Raw genomic sequence first — 16999 nt, forward strand, 5'->3', positions numbered from 1 at the left:
CCCGCCGCGGCGTGCCAGCTTCATTCCCGGCCGAAATTTGAAAAAGGGAAAAACGACGCTATCGACTGGAGGCCCCGCCAGCCACGACTGGTCACCCGCAGAGGAGGAGGAGAAGGAGGAGGAGGACGACGACGACGACGACGACGAGGATGAGGATGGCGGCGCTGGTGGCGGGGACCGGCGTTCCCTCCTTTGCGCGCCCGGCTGGGGCCGCGATCGTCGCGCTGGAGCCAGCCAGCCGCCTCCCCCGAGGGGTCTCGCCGGTGCCGAGCTTGGTCCCTACGGCTTCCGCCCCTGTTGCGCCCGGAGCTCAGCCACAGATGTCCAGCCACAATTCTCGGTTGGCCGCAGACTCGTACAAGAATTGCGTTTGGACAATCAGTGGCGAAGCCCCCGAGTTCGGGGCCCCGGTTTCCTGCGTGCGGGGTTCCGCTTGGCTCCTTAAAAGCGCCGGACCAGGAGATCTCCGGAGCTGCGCGTCCGACCACCTCGCAGACGCTCCGCGGTCGCGGCCCATCCCCGCGGTAAGGTGGACGAACAAGCACGCGGATCCCGACCCTGCGTGGGGATCCCCATCGCCCCTGGCGTGTGTCTCCTTCGATCGCGGCCCGGGGTCCCTAGAGTAGCCCGCGTTGGGTCTCTGCGCCGCCCTGAGTCGGGGGAATCTCCTCTGTCAGGCCCGGGGAACCCTAACTCCCCTCTCCCCGCCCCCAGCCTGCGCCCCCCGGGCTCGCCGGGAATCCGGAAAGCAGGGGCCCGAGGCCGGGTCTCCGAGCCCGGGGTGCGGGCTGCTGGACTCGTGGGGTCCCCGCCCCCGCCCAGCCCCGCGCACGCACCGGCTCCGGTGCTCTCCGCTTCCCTGTGGCTGAGTCGCGGCCGGGGCGCCAGCGGTAGCGGTGGCGGCGGTGGCCGGGGCGGCGGGGAGCGCTGGAATGCGCCGCCGGGTCACCTGCAGCGCCCGGGGAGCCGGGCTGGGAGCCGGCGGGCTGGCGAGGCGTAGGGCTGAACCCGAGCGGGCGCCTCTGGCGGCTCGGGGCCGGGGCGGGCTTTTAGTGGGCCGCTCCAACAATACGGGCCTGGCGCGGAGAAAGGGGCTCGGCTGCAATTGGTACTGGATTTGAATAACGCCACGGGGCCATCAATGGTCATTGTGTCGGCGGGTAATGAATCTCCGCTGTCTCTCGGGCTGGCCAGGCAGCTGCAACCTGCGCTCAGGCAGCTCTTAAAGACATAGCGTGCCCCTCCCCGGGGGCGCCCCCCTCCCCTGCACCGGCAGGACCCCTCGCCCTCCCACCCCCACCCTGCGCCCTAGACTCCCAATGCCCTGCCTGCTCCCTAGGCCGAACCCTTTGCCCATCGCCCCCTCCCTCATCCTGGGCCAGGCACCCGCATCTCGGTGCTGCACTCCCATGGACCTGACCCAGGGCCCCTGGCCTTGGCTGAGCTCCCCAGGAGTGCCCAGGGGACCCCAGAGTCTTTTTCAGGCCCAACCCTGGCCTCCCATCTGCAGCTATACCTGAGGGCCTCCAGAGCCCTCCTTCTTTAAGCTGCTGCCCTAGGGGCTTCTAGCTAGAGGGTGAGGGGGAACAGTCTGGAGGTCAGAGGGTCACCCCCTTAAAAGGCTCTGTTCAGGGGTAAGGGAGGAGGGCATGCAGTCCCAGCCCCCAGGCTGAAGATGCCATCTCCAGAGACCACACCCCCACTAGGGATCTGGAGACTGCCCTCTCCCCAGACCAAGGACAAGGGCTTGATTCCCAGGATACCGCCTGCAGACTCCTGGACACCTCAGCTCCGCGTGGAGGGGGCTGGGTTGGGGGGTGGAGGAGTAGGGGGAGGGTGAGAGGGGCATGAATGCTATTAATGTTTATCTTGTCTCTTCCACTGGACAGACCACTGGTTCGGGAGGGTTGGGGCTCTGTCTGGGTCTGATGTGCCCCCCATCCCCAGCCCAGCCAGGTCTGGCGCAGAGAAGGTTCTGTCAGCTGGGGGAATGCATACCAGTTCCTCACCCACACTGCTCAGCCTGTCTTTCCCAGGGAATCCCACACCCCGGGCCGGGAGAGTGTGGCCGTTCCGCCCATACATCCTGCGGTCCTCCGTCCGCCCCAGGGTTCCCCAGACACTCAGAGGACCCCTGTCACCGCCCTGAAATCCTCCCCTCTGCCCAGCTGGCCACGTGCACCCACAGGATTGCGATCATCAGTTTGTCTGTTCTCACCAGACAAGAAGTGGATCCTGCTACTCTTGCCTCTGGAGCCTAGCACGGTGCCGCCCCCCACACACCCCTCCCATCCCTGAGTGTCCGTTATTATCCGCCGCTGGCTTACACGTGAATCACAGACGCCTCTTGGAGTTTCTTACAAGAAGTTGAAAAAAAAATATGGCTTTTGGGGAGCAGTACTTCAAGTCAGGGTTTCATGGAGAGAGAACCCTGCTAACCAGGTCCCAACTCTCGGGAATGAGCCATCTAATAATAATAATAATAATAATAATAGCCACAACAAATACCTGAAGTGCCAAGAACTAAGCGCTTTGAAGGCAGTAGCCTGTGGACTGTCCACAACAACCCTGAGACGTGGATACTGTTAGCAGCCCCACTTTACAGATGAAGAAACTGAGACCAGAGGCCGTGAAGTTTGTAGCTGCTAGCCGGCAGGCCACCGAGCCAGAGCTGGAACTCACTGGCCGCTGGTTTCCAGCCTGCACTCAGCGGGGCAGAGATACTGACGGGACTTGTGGAAACGCACACGCAAAGTGGTAAGACCCAGAAGACACCCACGCCTTAGAACTCCAGTCCCAGACCCGGTCCAGTCTGACAGGAACACAACCTTGACGGAGCTGGCCAGAGTGGTCTCTGCGCCCGTGCGGAACTCCCGGGGCCTCCTCCTCAGAAAGCCACATTCTACAATCTAATCTACATTTTCCACCTCCGGGGTATGTCAGAGCTATTTAAAGCCATCAGTCCTGGGCAGAGAAGGGTCAGTTGGCCTCATCCTCATCCTCAGGGAAACTGAGGAGCCAGGAAGGGTCTTATCACGCGAGTCATTGGAAAGATATTTCTGGAATGCCTACTGTGTGCTGGTTGGGGATTCAACCATGGGCAATGTCCCCCCCCCCGAAGGCTGACCTGGGGGGGGGGAGGAGACCCCAGTCCCCCTGGATCAGGGAGTCAGGTGAAGGCGGCGGGCCGCTGAGGCGGGCACTGTTCCAGGCAGAGGCCATGGCACGCCCCAAAGTTGACAAGCAAGAAAGAACTGGGAGAGTGGGAAGGGAAGCCATTCAGCGTGGCTGGAGCACGGAGAGGAAGAGGAAGTGCCAGATAAAGCTGGGGTTGACCCTACCGGGCCCTGTAGGACACCGGGAGGATTTGTGATTTTATCCTAAACACAGTGGGGATCCTGGAGGGTCTGACGAGTTCAGATTTACATTTTTAAAGGTTTGCTGAGGCTGTTGTGTCGAGAATGGGGGTGGGGTGGGGGATGGGGCAAGCTGGATGACAGGAGACCCATTGAGCTACTACTGCTGTTTTGCAGGTGACAGCTGGTGGTGGCCTGGGACTAGAAGATGGCAGAGCAGGGTCCCAAACTGTGTTCTTGACAGGCAGGTGACCTCAGGAAGGTCACCTGGCAATGAATAGTATTTAGTGGCTGTCTGAGGTGTACTCTGTGCTGGAGACTGGGGGGAGGGCGAGGAGGAAGATGAACCATCTGCTGTTGCCTCTCCAGAAGTATCCATCCAGGGGACAAGTGGACAAGCACACAAACAGCCAGCCAGCCCCCGTGAAAGGAGCAGGAAAACTCTCTAACTGAAATATCAGCAGAGTTATTGGAGATTATAGAAGACCAAACAGTTCATTCCAACAGGACCTGAGGAATCTTCTGGAAGAGGCAGCATTACCTTGGGCAAGTGAATAACCGATAGACTGAACTCAACTCCGGTTATTACGTCTGTGAAATGGGGCCTTCAGGCCTGTCCTGCCTCCTTAGAGATGGTTGTGGTGTTGGGAGGGTCCAAACACATACCTTGCGTTTGCTCGCAGTAAGATTTTATCATTGCCTTCTAACACACACACACCCATGCACACGCACACACATGGATACTAGTTCAGGCTCCTGCATGATTCAGCTGTTGTAACTTCTGCTCTACCTTCTGCCTTATTAAGACCAACACAGGGGCGCCCTGTGTTGCTCAGTCTGTTGGGCATCTGCCTTCGGCTTAGGTCGCGATCCCAGAGTCCTGGGATCGAGCCCCGTGTCAGGCTCCCTACTTGGCAGGGAGTCTGCTTCTCCCGCTTTCTCTCCCTCTCCCTCTGTGTGCTCACTTGCTCTGTCTCTCAAATAAATAAATAAAATCTTAAAAAAAAAAAAAAAAAGACCAGCACTTTAGGAAGGAGGCGACAAAGTTGTCCACACTGCCCATTAAGCCTGCTTTATGCCCCAGAACTGTCATGATACCAAACACTGTGCCCAGGACAGAGGACATGCTCAGTAAACACCTGTTGAAGGAATGACTGAATGGGCAGGTGCCTTACTGGAGTAATAATTAGATGGACAGGTGGATGGACAGATGGATGAAAAAAACAGGTGTTGGAACACACTTGGATGAAAGGCGACTAGAGCGCCTGAATGCATGAATGTAGCCAATCAGCTGAGGTTCTAGATACGAAGCAGCACACGTTGCTGGGAGTGGGCACAGCGAAGGCCGGAAGAGACTTCCCGAGGCAGCCTGGCCTCTGTGCTTCAGAAATAGGCCCAAGACGTGGAGCAGGGCAGACGAGTGCCCAGGGACCTGGCTTGGGGCGCGGGAGTCAGCTTGTAGCTCTGGGCACGATATTTCCAACCCTGGAGTCCTGTCCCCGAATGCTGCTATCGATGCCTGTTTCAGGGTGGCCTGGGAGGAACTAAAGAGCCCTGTCACAGGTCATCGTGCCTCCCCAGGCCAGGCCCTGCCGGTCCAGAGAGTTCTCTAAGAGCAGAAGACCGCCCGGGCTCCTTACATGCTGGTGACCGAGGGGGCTGCCTTCATAAATGAATTGCCAACCTGGCATGTCCCCATTCGCAGAAGATAACGAAGCCAGGCCTTCGTCCCCACCCAGAGGGGATCCTAAGAACCCCTGTGACCTGCATAGCATGTTCTAGTTTGTAAAAGTTAATGTTCCTGGCTGGCTCAGTGGGTAGAGCATGTGACTCTTGATCGCGGGGTCGTGAGTTCAAACCCGATGTTGGGTGTAGAGCTTTCTTAAAAAAAGTTCCTCTCCAGGAGATGGTGACAGGACAAGGAAGCTTTCCCAATGAAAGCGACCTCCACCCACCTGGGGTGCTTCATCCCATCACCTGTGCTCTCGTCTTCATACAGGCTCTGTAAGCCTCTCCACCCGCTGTCTTATTTGCCCCTAGCCTGTGCCTTGCGGGCAGGGATCACGTCCTGTTCATTGCTCTGTCCTTGGCGCCTAGAGCAATGCCTGAGTCTTAGAAAGTGCTAAACTTTATTAAATGCCCCAGTAAAGGGTTAACTAGATACATGGATCATTGTGAGCCAGTCAACAACCACTATACGTCAGCACGGGAGCTGGGCTGAACACTTTTTAGGATCTTTACGGCTTTGTGAGAAATAACCATTTTACAGATCAGAAACCTGAGGCCCGGAGAGAGGAAGCCACGCCGCCGCCGCCGCCCCCCCCCCCGCCCCGCCCCGGATACAGAGCTACTGAGCGGCAGAGCCGAGTTTTAGACCCGAGTCTAACAGCAAAGCCCACATTGTTCACCCTGATACCTGGTACTCAGTGGCCCTAGCACCCAGTGAGCTTGGGGCCATTGGAAGTGGACTGGGACATATTGTCTGATTCCATTTATAGAAATATCCAGAACAGGGGCGCCTGGGTGGCTCAGTGGGTTAAAGCCTCTACCTTCGGCTCGGGTCATGATCCCAGGGTCCTGGGATCGAGCCCTGCATCGAGCTCTCTGCTCAGTGGGGAGCCTCCTTCCCTTCCTTTCTTTGCCTGCCTCTCTGCCTACTTGTGATCTCTCTCTGTCAAATAACTAAATAAAATCTTAAAAAAAAAAAAAAACAAGAAATATCCAGAACAGGCAAATCTATAGAGACAGAAAGCAGATTAGGATTGCCTAGGATGGGAAGCAGGGGGAGTTAGGGGGGAAGGGGGAAGGAAGGCTAACGGGCACAGGGATTCTTCTGGAGATGACGTGGCTATCCTAAATTGATTGCGCTGATGGTTGCGCAACTCTGTGAACATACTAGAAACCATTAAATTGTACGTTTTAAACCTTTTTTTTAGGATTTTATTTATTTATTTGACAAAGATCACAAGGAGGCAGAGAGGCAGGCAGAGAGAGAGAAGAGGAAGCAGGCTTCCCGCTGAGCAGAGAGCCCGATGTGGGGCTCGATCCCAGGACCCTGGGAACATGACCTGAGCCAAAGGCAGAGGCTTTAACCCACTGAGCCACCCAGGTGCCCCTAAATTGTACAGTTTATTTGGGCAACCGCATGGTGTATGAATTATACCTCAGGAAAGTTGCTGTTAGAGTCGGGTCGGGGCGCCTGGATGACTCTGTCAGTGGAGCTTCGGACTCTTGGTTTCAGCTCAGGTCAGGTTCTCATCAATCCTGAGATTGAGCCCCACGTGAGGCTCCCGCGCTCAACAGGGAATCTGCTTGAGATTCTCTCTCCCCCTCCCTCCATTCCTCCCCCACTTGCACTTGGGCTCGTGCTCTCTCTCTCTTTCTAAAATAAATAAAGACTTGAGTAGAGGGGAGGGAGGTGGGGGATGGGCAAAATGGGTGAAGGGGTGTGGGAGGTACGAGCTTCCGGTTACGTTATGAATGAGTAAGTTGTGGGAATAAAAGGCACAGCCTAAGGGACACGGTCTATGATACTGTAATAGTGTTGCATGGCGACAGATGGTGGCTGCCCTCGCAGTGGGCACAGCATAACTATGAGACGTGGAGTCACCCTGTTGTACACCTGAAACTAATGTCACAACTAAAAAAAACGTTTCTTAAAAAAAGAGTTGGTGGGGAGAAGGGTGCCTGACTGGCTTGGTGGTCCGTAGACCATGCAACTCTTTTTTTTTTTTTTTTAAAGATTTTATTTATTTATTCGACAGACAAATATCACAAGTAGGCAGAGAGGCAGGCAGAGAGAGGAGGAAGCAGGCTCCCTGCGGAGCAGAGAGCAGGGAGCCTGATGCGGGCTGATCCCAGGATCCTGGGATCATGACCTGAGCCGAAGGCAGAGGCTTTAACCCACTGAGCCACCCAGGCGCCCCAGACCATGCAACTCTTGATCTTGGGGTCATGAGTTCGAGCCCCACGTTGGGCATAGAGCTGACTTTAAAAGGAGTTGGGGCTGAAGTGTCTTACTGTCATTTACCGGCTTGCTTGGCAAGTCACTTCCTGTCTCTCTGAGCATCGGTTTCCCAACCAGTAAAACGGGAAAAATAAATGTCTCTTGGGATCTTGGGATCAACGCGAGCATTAAATGAGATAATAGTACACGTCATTATTCCCATTTTGTCGAGGAGGAAACTTAGACCCAGAGGTGGGAAGTGACTTAGCCTGAAAATAGAGCTGGTGGGCGACAGGTGAGGGACTCACGGGGGAGGGGGGACTTGGGGAGGGGCTGGGGCTGCTTCTTTCAACATTAGGTAGACTGGATCCATGTGTGTGGACCCCGCCCATCCCCCCATTCCCTTCCATTCTCCACCTTCTCTGGGGCTCTGAGTCTCCCCACTGTCCAAGCCCAGAGCACACCAAGGTAGTGAGGTTCCCCCCAGAATACGGGACGCCCTCTCCCCAGCCCCCACCCTGCTCCCCTCTTGGGGCCATGATGCTGTCTTGCTTTTGCTTGTAATAAAGAAAATATCTCAGCTACCCTTCCACAGTTGCTTGGCAACCCCAAAGGGGGGTTGGGGGGAGCCAAGGGGAGGAGGGAAGGGGGAGGACTCTGGAGCCAATCTGGAGACAAAGAGTAGGATTTCGGTGACATGGAGCCAGTTCTTAGTGCTAACCTGGCCTGGCCGGGGAGGCGGGTGGGGAGGGGGCTTCCTCCCACCCCAGCGGCTCACACCAATAAATATGCATTAGGGAAGTGGGCAGAGTTTTTCCCACAGACCTGAAAGGCCACAGCTGACCTTTCTACCCCCTTTATGTACCAACGTGACAGTCAGAGAGAGCAAAGAGCAGGACCCCCTGAGATGCCTCCCCCGTGGCCTTCTGACTTGGGGAAACTTTTCACCCTCCTCCTTCCCCTGGCCTCAGACCAGGTCACAGCCTCACCCAGGCCCCTGTCCCAAGGATTTCAGGTGGGAGTCAGGAGCACCCAGCCTCAGGGGCGGCCTCAGGCCCTTTCCGCCCCGGGGCAGAGAGCCAGGCATGAGGCCCTGCAAAGGCGCTTCCTGCCTCCTGGGTCAGTCTCTGCCTGTGGCTCCCCATACTGTGCTCCTCCCCACCCCACCTCTCCTGGGGCCTCCTCCCTGAGGATCCCCTTTTTCTGGTTCTCTGCCAGTCCCTTCTGTGGCCTCTCTTCCCCTTTCCCAGCATCACTTTCATGCCCCTCTTTTCCCTGCCACCCCCTTCTCTCTTTCCCTCTTTCCCTCTTCTCCTTTGGGGTGGGCCCTTTCTTCCCCAGCCCCCCTACTTCTGCAGTGCCCCCTCCGAAAACTATGAAGTCCTGGGAGATGCCATTTCCCTGAAGTGAAGATGGCATGTGGGGGGGTGCATTTTGCAAAGGAGGGAGTGTGGGGGTGGTGATCTCTCCCTGGTGCCCTGGCTTGCTGGCCGCTGGCCGGGGGTGGAGAAAGTCTGCTCTGAATGGAGTCAGTGTAGAGAGAGGAAAAGCAAACACCTCAGCCTGGGCCATGCTGGCCCCGTTTCGGGGTGGAGGGGCCACGGTGGGGTAGGGGCCTGGGCTCATCTCAGTCTCTCCCGGATCAGCCCTCTCCTGGCTCCTGAGGGCCTTGGCTCCCTGGACCCCTGGCCCACAGCATCCACAAAGGAAGTGCCTTTAGGGGCTGCAGACAAGCCCTCTAGGAGACAGGAGACGCCTTCCCCCAATCTTTCCCTGCCCCACTGTCCCACTTCCTGCCAGGCAGATGCCAGGAAAATTTGTGCCTGGGAAGGACGGTCTGGCACCCGAGGGCCTGCTTGACCAGCCCTTCCAGCAGCGGGAACTGGGGGGTAAGTCACCTGGTGCCAGAGATGGCCCCAGTGGTGCCATCTGTGTCCCGGGCCGAGGGGACCCCAAGATGCTCTGCCCAGGTAAGTTCTCCTCTGGCCCCACAGCCAGACCGTGAGGGAGGGGGAGGCTGGAATCACCCCTCAACCCCCAAGAATCTATGACATTTTCTGCTGGGCTGTCTCACCCTCCATCCGTGAGGCTTGTGTCGCTGGGACTTGGGTGAGGGGAGCTGAAGGGAAGGATGGCTTGAGAAGCTGGAGGTGAGGTCTGAGGTTGAGGGGAGACAGCAGGGGCTGGAGTCTGGGAACCAAGACTCCTGGGCTCCAAGCCAATGTTTTGATTAGACTTGTAGAATCAGAGAGGCTCCTGTGATAGTCTCCCTTGAACACTTTGGATTCTAAAAGACTCTTGGAATGAGCTCAGAGAGGGGTAGCAACTCATCCTGGGTGACACAGCAAGTTGGCAGAGCTGAGCCTCAGACCCACCAGGCTCCCCTACCAGGCCGAGGGCAGTACTGTTGGCTCAGTGAACACCACGCTTGGCCACCTCTCCTTTACTTTCCACATATAGTTTGGGCCCTCTGCATTTAAGGGGTGGAGAGGCGCAGACTCGGAACAGGACCTCCCAGGGCCCCCTTCCCTTTCTGTCCTCTCCCAGGGTGGGGCACCTTGCCTAGGGCTGGGCAACCCCTGCCATAATCATCTCTGACTGCCCCTGGGAAACCAGGATTGGCCTCTGCCTGACAGGTGCCAGAGAACAGGCACCCCCTTTGCTCTGGGTGTCCAACCATCAGACCCTCCTCCTGTAATCAAAACACAGCCATTTCCTGGAAAGGAGGGTCAACAGCGGACTGCATGCTACCAAGCCCTAGCAGTGCCCGCCTTGAGGCGTCCTGGCCATTGGACTTGGCTACGTGGATCCTGATGAATAGAAACGGGCATCCCTCGCTGCGTCAGGTGCCATTCGGAGACCTGTGTAGCTCGCTGAATAGTCAGCACGCTCCCACGGGGCGAGTCCAGCTTTACAGGTGGGGAAACTGAGGCACGGAGTGTTGCAGGAACTTGACCACCACGGACCTACTACCAGGAAAAATCAGAGCTGGGATTGGAACCCATAGCCTGGCTCCAGACCCAGGAGCCCGTAGATGTTCCGGCCTGCTTCTAATTCCTAGGAAGTCTCCTTTAGAGGTCATTTCGACCAATCCCCTGCATCTGGGTGTCTGCCCAGGCCAACCTCTGTTCACAGACAAGAATCAATCTCGGTTTTTAAAAGCACCTGCTCCAAGGGTGGAATTCCCCCTAGGGGTAATCAGACATTTATTTATTCATAGCCTTCTGGCCCTGAGGAGAGGCCCTCCCACCCAGAACTCTCCAGGGTCCAGCTGCCTCTCTGTCTCTCTCCTTCTCACTGCAGTGTAATCAGAAGTGAGCCAGCCCTGTCCTGTGTCTCGGCCCCACAGACTCCAAGCTGTGTGGCCCTGGACAAGTGACTCAACTTCTCTGAGCCTCAGTTACCAACTGTCCGCTGGTGTTCACGATGCGCCTGCTTTGGGAGGTTGCTGAGAAGGAAATGATCCAAGGGGAAGGACAAGACTGTCTTTTCAGGGATCATTTCTATAGTTCGTTACGGGAGAAGTTCCTCAGAAACCGTGAGGAAGATGCAGTGTTCCCTCCTGAGTGGGAAGCCAGCTCTGCAATGGCCATTTGTCATCCACAATTGTCCTTCTCTTCCTTTGGGAGAGCGAGAGGGAGAGGGTGGCACGGAGTGGTCTCTGTCATTTGAAAAAGAAAAAACAGGGGTGAAGGCCAGAAGGGGGTCAGTGATCATAGTGCCTGGCATCTGCGAAGTGCCCAGAACTGAAGGGGTCAATACTTCTCCCTATCACCATGTTGCCATCATCATCATCAACGTCATGGAAATCCCTCTCCTTGCAAGATCAGAACCTCATGCTTTTGGCCTTCTAGTGCATAGCCTCCTTATTACAGATAGGGAAACTGAGGCCCAGAGTGGGGAAACACTGGCCCAGGGTCACGTGTCAAATTGGTGGCAGAGCAGGAAGCAGCGCTCAGACCCTGCCCCGCTGCCCCCAAGTCCCCCGTGAGATCCCCATCCCTTCTCCTTGGCTCCCTCCCCAGCTCAGGTCCTAGTCTGGGGAGCTCAGGGTCGGGGGCCCTGGCACCCAGTCCCGCCCAGGCAGAGCCAGGGAGAGAAGAGGTGGCGGTGCCTGGAGGTGTAGGCACAGAAGCCCGGCGCGTTCTCAGCCCCGGCTCTTTGTCTGTGGCTTTGTGATGGTAAGTGCCGCTCCTAAATCAGTTCTGTGACACCGTTATTGTTGCCCAGCGCGCAAAAAGTCTAAACTTTTCCCCTGAGGTCAAGAATGTGGCCGGTCCCCAAGCCGCCAGGAGCAGGGGCCTGGGTGGCTGGGGGTGGGGCTGGGGCCTCACCCGGAGCCGGGGCGAGATGTGGAGGGGAGGGGGTCAGCGGGAACAAAACGCTTTGAAATGCCTCCTCTCCATCACTGCCAACATTGTCCGCTGCCCGCGGGGGGCCTGGCACCGCCTCGCCGGGGCTCCGGCCCCCAGCCCTGGCCGGGCCCGGCCCGGCATCTGAAAATGGACAGAAGGTTATTGTCCCTCTTCGCAGTCCTTTGTCTGCCCCAGTTCCAGATGTCTAGGCTGGGACCAGGGAGCTGACCCATGGTGGGCAGGGGGGAGAGGACAAAGGGGGAGAGCACGGGTCACTGCATCCTGAGGGGTCGTTCCCAGACCCTGAGATCCCACCCAGCCAAGGCCCAGTCACCTTCTGGGCTGTCTCAGCCCTGGGATTGTCCCTGTTCCCTTATTCCTCTTCCCCCTCCCACCAGACCAGGTTCCTGGCTCAGGAGGGAAGGCCACGGGGTGCAGGAGTTAAGAGCGGGATGCCTTGGGATCCCCACTGCTCTACCCCAGTCATTGCGATCCTGGGCAAGTCGCAGCCGCCTTGCAGCCTGCTGTGCGCGTGGAGGTTCCACTGACCAGGGTTCACTGATTCACAAGTAGCGACAGAACCCTCCTGCGTGCCAGCTCTGCCCTGGGCGTGGGGGGACACGGGGCTAGGTGGGCCGCTCAGACCCTTCCAGATTGCGCTTAGTAGTCCTAACAGAAAAGGGGTGATAATCCGCTCCCCTCCTTGCCAGGTCCTGGGCCAACCACCTCACCTGTATCATCTTATCCTTTTCACAACAAAGTCAAGGACACAGTATTTTCCAGGTTTGGACGCTGAGACTGGGATGTCAAGTCAGTTGCCCAAAGCTGGGTTGCTGGAAGCAGCAAAGCCGGGATTCCAGCCCAGGCTGACCCGTAGCCACGGACAGGAATGATCTGCTAATAAGCACTTGGAAGGTACTGAGCGCAGAGCCTGGCCTGGCTCCAGGAGCTGGTGCTGTGAACTCCACCACTCAGTTACCCCATTTCACAGATGGGCCTCCTGATGGATGCCCAGACCCGGGAAAAGGAAGTGGGGGTGGGGGGCAAGGAGCTGGGGGTGGGCGGAGGACTGAAATAGCACCACCACCAAGGGCTCCGGCTTGGGGAACCGCCAGGGCAGCCCAGTTTATAACCCCAGCTCTGGGCCGGCTTGGACAAGGCACTTAGACTCGCCACATCTCCCCTTCCTCATCTGTAAGATGAAAATCTTCCCTGCTTCACGGAACGTTGTGAAAATTAAATCAGTGAATACGGTTAAAGCAACTAGCACAGTGCCTAGCGCGCAGTAGGCAGTTCATGATAGCTTCTATTATTATTATTACTATTACTATTACTATTTTATTGTTCTGAACGGGGCTCCCATTTGTCCCCTTGAAACTACTCTCACCTGGGGTCACCTGAGGACAAGGCTCTGCGGAAGGGAGGGGGTGTCAGGTGAGGAGCTTTGGGGGGGGGGGAGAGCGAGGCTTGGTCTTCTTGGGGTCTCTGGAAGTCTGTCCCCAGGCTGCTCCCTGGGGGCGGGGGCAGTGGAGAAAGGAGCTGGGCCCAGAGGAGTTAACAGCTTGCAGGCCCCGGGCCCAGCCGCCCTGCCACGCCGCAGCTACAGCCCGGGCAAGGATCTGAGCTGAGAAGCCAGGCCTGCTCCCTGATGGGCAAAACAGCTGGCTGCCCGGGGAAAACAGCTGGCCTTGCCCCAGCTTCCTGAGGACGGAGGCAGAACCTCAGAGGAGGATAGCTCCTCATCTGGGGTCCTGGGAGACAAGGGCATGGGCAAGAGGGAGAGAGAGGGTGGTCCGCTGGGGTGGGTGTAGGCGTTGGGTGGGACCCCTGGAGATGAGGGGTTGTGGGTAGATCCCTGGAGCAGAGGCCAACGTATGCGAGTTCTCAGCGGGATGTGCAGAGTGACTCCAGCTGGGCGAGGGGTCTCAGTCTCCCCTTAAGGAGGAGAGATGAGGGGCAGGGGAGTCGAGGGGAGGTCAAGCCTGCACTTGGCCGGCCCTGGGTCCTCATGGAATGGGGCTTGGAACCTGAGCTAGGAGGGAACCCAGGCGGGTCTCCTGGACTCCTAACCGCCGAGCTGCACCCAGGACCAGGAGCAAGGCATGGGCTCCTCCTCTGGGCAGGATGCTGGGCTCCCTTGACCACAAAGCAGGACAGGGGCCCAGAGAGCCCCCAACCCAGGAGACGTGAAGCTGGCAGCTGGTAAGAGCTCTGTCCACGCATTCTCTTCACTGTGGGCCCCTGTTCCTTGCTTGCTTGGCTGCCAGGCTGTGAGGACCCCTAAATTTGGGACCCTGTGTGGGCCCCCAGATACCTTCTGGCTGCCCCCGTGCACGGGCAGAGAAGCAGCACCCCCACACGAGGTGGGGCAGGATAGGCCGGGGATAAACGGGTATAGCCAGAGTCCCCGCCTGCCTGGGCTCCTGGCCCCCCAGCCCCACAGGCCAGACACCCCTAATTTCTTTCTGACCAAGGGGGCTTCTCTAGCCCAACTTCCTAACCTCCAGGAAGAGGGGGTCGGCCCCTACCTTGTGTGCACCCCCTCCCAGATGAAAGCCTCCCCACAAAGCCTTTGCCAGTGGGCAGGCCTTGGAGCAGAGGCTCCCAGCGGGGGTAGAAGGCGCAGCGGAGGGGGACAATTCTTTCAGGGTCTCTAGTGCCCAAAGCCAGACGAAAGCCTGAGACGCTGGCGCCACCCCCTGGCTCTGGCCAGAACCACAAGGGCGGAAGGATGGCAGCGAAGATGCCGTTTTGGGTGGGCTGGGAGTGACCCAGAGCCTAGTAACATGATGGTTCAGGGGTGGTCCGGACCTGTTCAGCCACATGGGCCCAAACCATCATTTTTTTCCAGGCATATAATCCACATGACCTGGAGAATGAGGCCAGAGTCCCCAGAGAACAGCAGCTTCAAACCTCAGCCTGCATCACAATCGCCCAGAAGCCTTGTTGGTTTAACCTCCACTCCCATGGCTCGTCCGGTTCCCTGGGTATGAAGAGGGGCCTAGGAATTCGCATTTCTAGCAATTTCCAGGTGAGGCTGATGCTGGCTGGGTCCGGGGACCGTGCTCCGACAACCCCGCTTCTGCATTTCTGTGAACTTGGGCCAATATTACCTCTGTAGAGTATTGCCTATTCTTATATTTTGAGGCAAAAAATGAGTGAAAATGGCCGCACACATGCATGATCAGTCCACCTCAGTCAGTGACCCACCGTACTTCTTTTTTTTTCTCATATATATATATAAAGACTATATTTATTTGGCAGAGAGCAAGAGAGCACAAGCAGGGGGAGCTGCAGGCAGAGGGAGAAGCAGGGAGCCTGATGCAAGGCTCGATTCCAGGACCCCAGGATCATGACCCACGCGGAATGCAGACACTTACCCGACCGAGCCCCCGAGCGCCCCTCTACCATATTTCTAGTGAGAGCCCACCCTATGTCTGGCTGGCCCTGCTCTAGGGCTGGGCATAAAATGGTAAATCAGGGTCCCTACCTCAGAATTCACAGCAAGGTAGATCTGGCATGCGATCCCCCCCCTCTGCCGGGAGTCCAGAGGGTGGCTCAGAATAAGGTCCGGAGAGACCCCGAGTCACGTTCCACCAGCTTCTTCTCTGGTCTTCCCGATTCAGTAACTAGCCCACCAGCAGTCCAGCTGCAAACCCCATCACCCTGGCTCCTCGCTCCGTTTCCCACGTGCAGTCCCACGAGGCCGGGGGCTCTGCCCACCATCATCTCTCCCTCAATGTGGATTTCCTGCCTCCATCTTTGCCTGCATGGACCACCCTCTGTGTGGCAGCCAGAGCAATCTTTTTTTTTTTTTAAAGACTTTATTTATTTATTTGACACAGAGCGAGAGAGAGAGAGAGAGAGAGAGAGAGCGCAGAAGGGGGAGTGGCAGGCAGAGGGAGAGGGAGAAGCAGGCTCCCCGCTGAGTAGGGAGCCTGATGGATGCAGAGCTCCATCCCAGGATCCTGGGATCATGACCTAAGCCAAAGGCAGATGCTTAACCGAGTGAGCCACTCAGGCACCCCCAGAGCAATCTTTTTAAGACAAATCCCATCACTTCTCTGCTAACCGCCCACCCGCGGTGTCTTCCTATTGCACTTAAAAAAAAAAAAAAATCCGGGGCGCCTGGGTGGCTCAGTGGGTTAAAGCCTCTGCCTTCAGCTCGGGTCATGATCCCAGGGTCCTAGGATCGAGCCCCTGCATCGGGCTCTCTGCTCACTGGGCTCCAACCACCGGCCTCCTTGCTTGTTCCCCTCGCAGGACCTCGGCCAGACCTGTTCCGTCCCTGTGGAACACTCTTCCCCCAGAACTGCCCCAGAACTGCTCTCCTTGCTCCCTGAAATAGCTCCACTGACTTTTCTACTCAATGTTTCCTCCCAGCCCCGGCTGCTCCCTGTTCGTAACTGGTTCGATGTCGCTCGCAGCACTTACCCTTCTTGGAAACTATCTCTTAACGGTTTGCTTGCTTGCTTCCTCTCCGTCCCCTCACCCGAATGTGAGCCCCCTAGAGGCAGAGGTCGTCCCCCTTGTGCACCTTCTACCTGCACAAGGCAGTGAGTACATACCTACTCTAGTGAGTACGTGCTCAATAAATTCTTTCGGAATGAATGGGATAATATAGGATATATAACGTCAGGGTATGGGCCCTGATATGGCACGCAAAAGGCTTTCCAGAAGAACCAAGTTTAGGCTGATACTAGAGGGCCTGTAGGAGTTGGCCAGAAAGACCAGTTCAGGCAGACGTAAGCAAAAAAAAAAGTGGGCGGGCACCTTGGTTCCTCAGTGGGTTAAGCCTCTGCCTTTAGCTCAGGTCATGATCTCAGGGTACTGAGATCGAGCCCTGCATTGGGCTCTCTGCTCAGCAGGGAGCCTGTTTTCCCCTCCCTCTCTGCCTACTTGTGATCTCTGTCTGTCAAATAATAAAATCTCAAAAAAAAAAAAGGATGTGGGACGGTCCTAAAGCATGGAATGTTCAGGAAACTGTACCTTGTCCAGACTGGCTTGAGCAGGAGATTAGAGGGGAAGGGAGGGGGAGGGGAAGGAAGAGGGGTTGGAGAAGGCCCAAGTGGGGCCTCCGTGCTCCCAGTGGGCAGTCCCTGTAGGGTGCTAACCACAGGCATTTAGAAAGGGTGGCTACGGGCAGAACGGTTTCCAGGGAGAACACTTGCGGGGCAGGTCTCTGGGAGACCCCGTAGGCCCCGTGAGTGGTGCTGGTGCCCTGAGCCAGGCAGGAAGGAAAGAGCTGACCACATGTAGGAGATACAGAGAAGGCCGGCCCGCTAGTGTGGGGTGATGGAATGAGCTGAGAGAGGGGGGTGTCTGTCATCGGGGACACCGGG

The sequence above is a fragment of the Martes martes genome, assembly GCF_963455335.1.
Source record: "Martes martes genome assembly, chromosome: 12".
NCBI lineage: Eukaryota > Metazoa > Chordata > Mammalia > Carnivora > Mustelidae > Martes > Martes martes.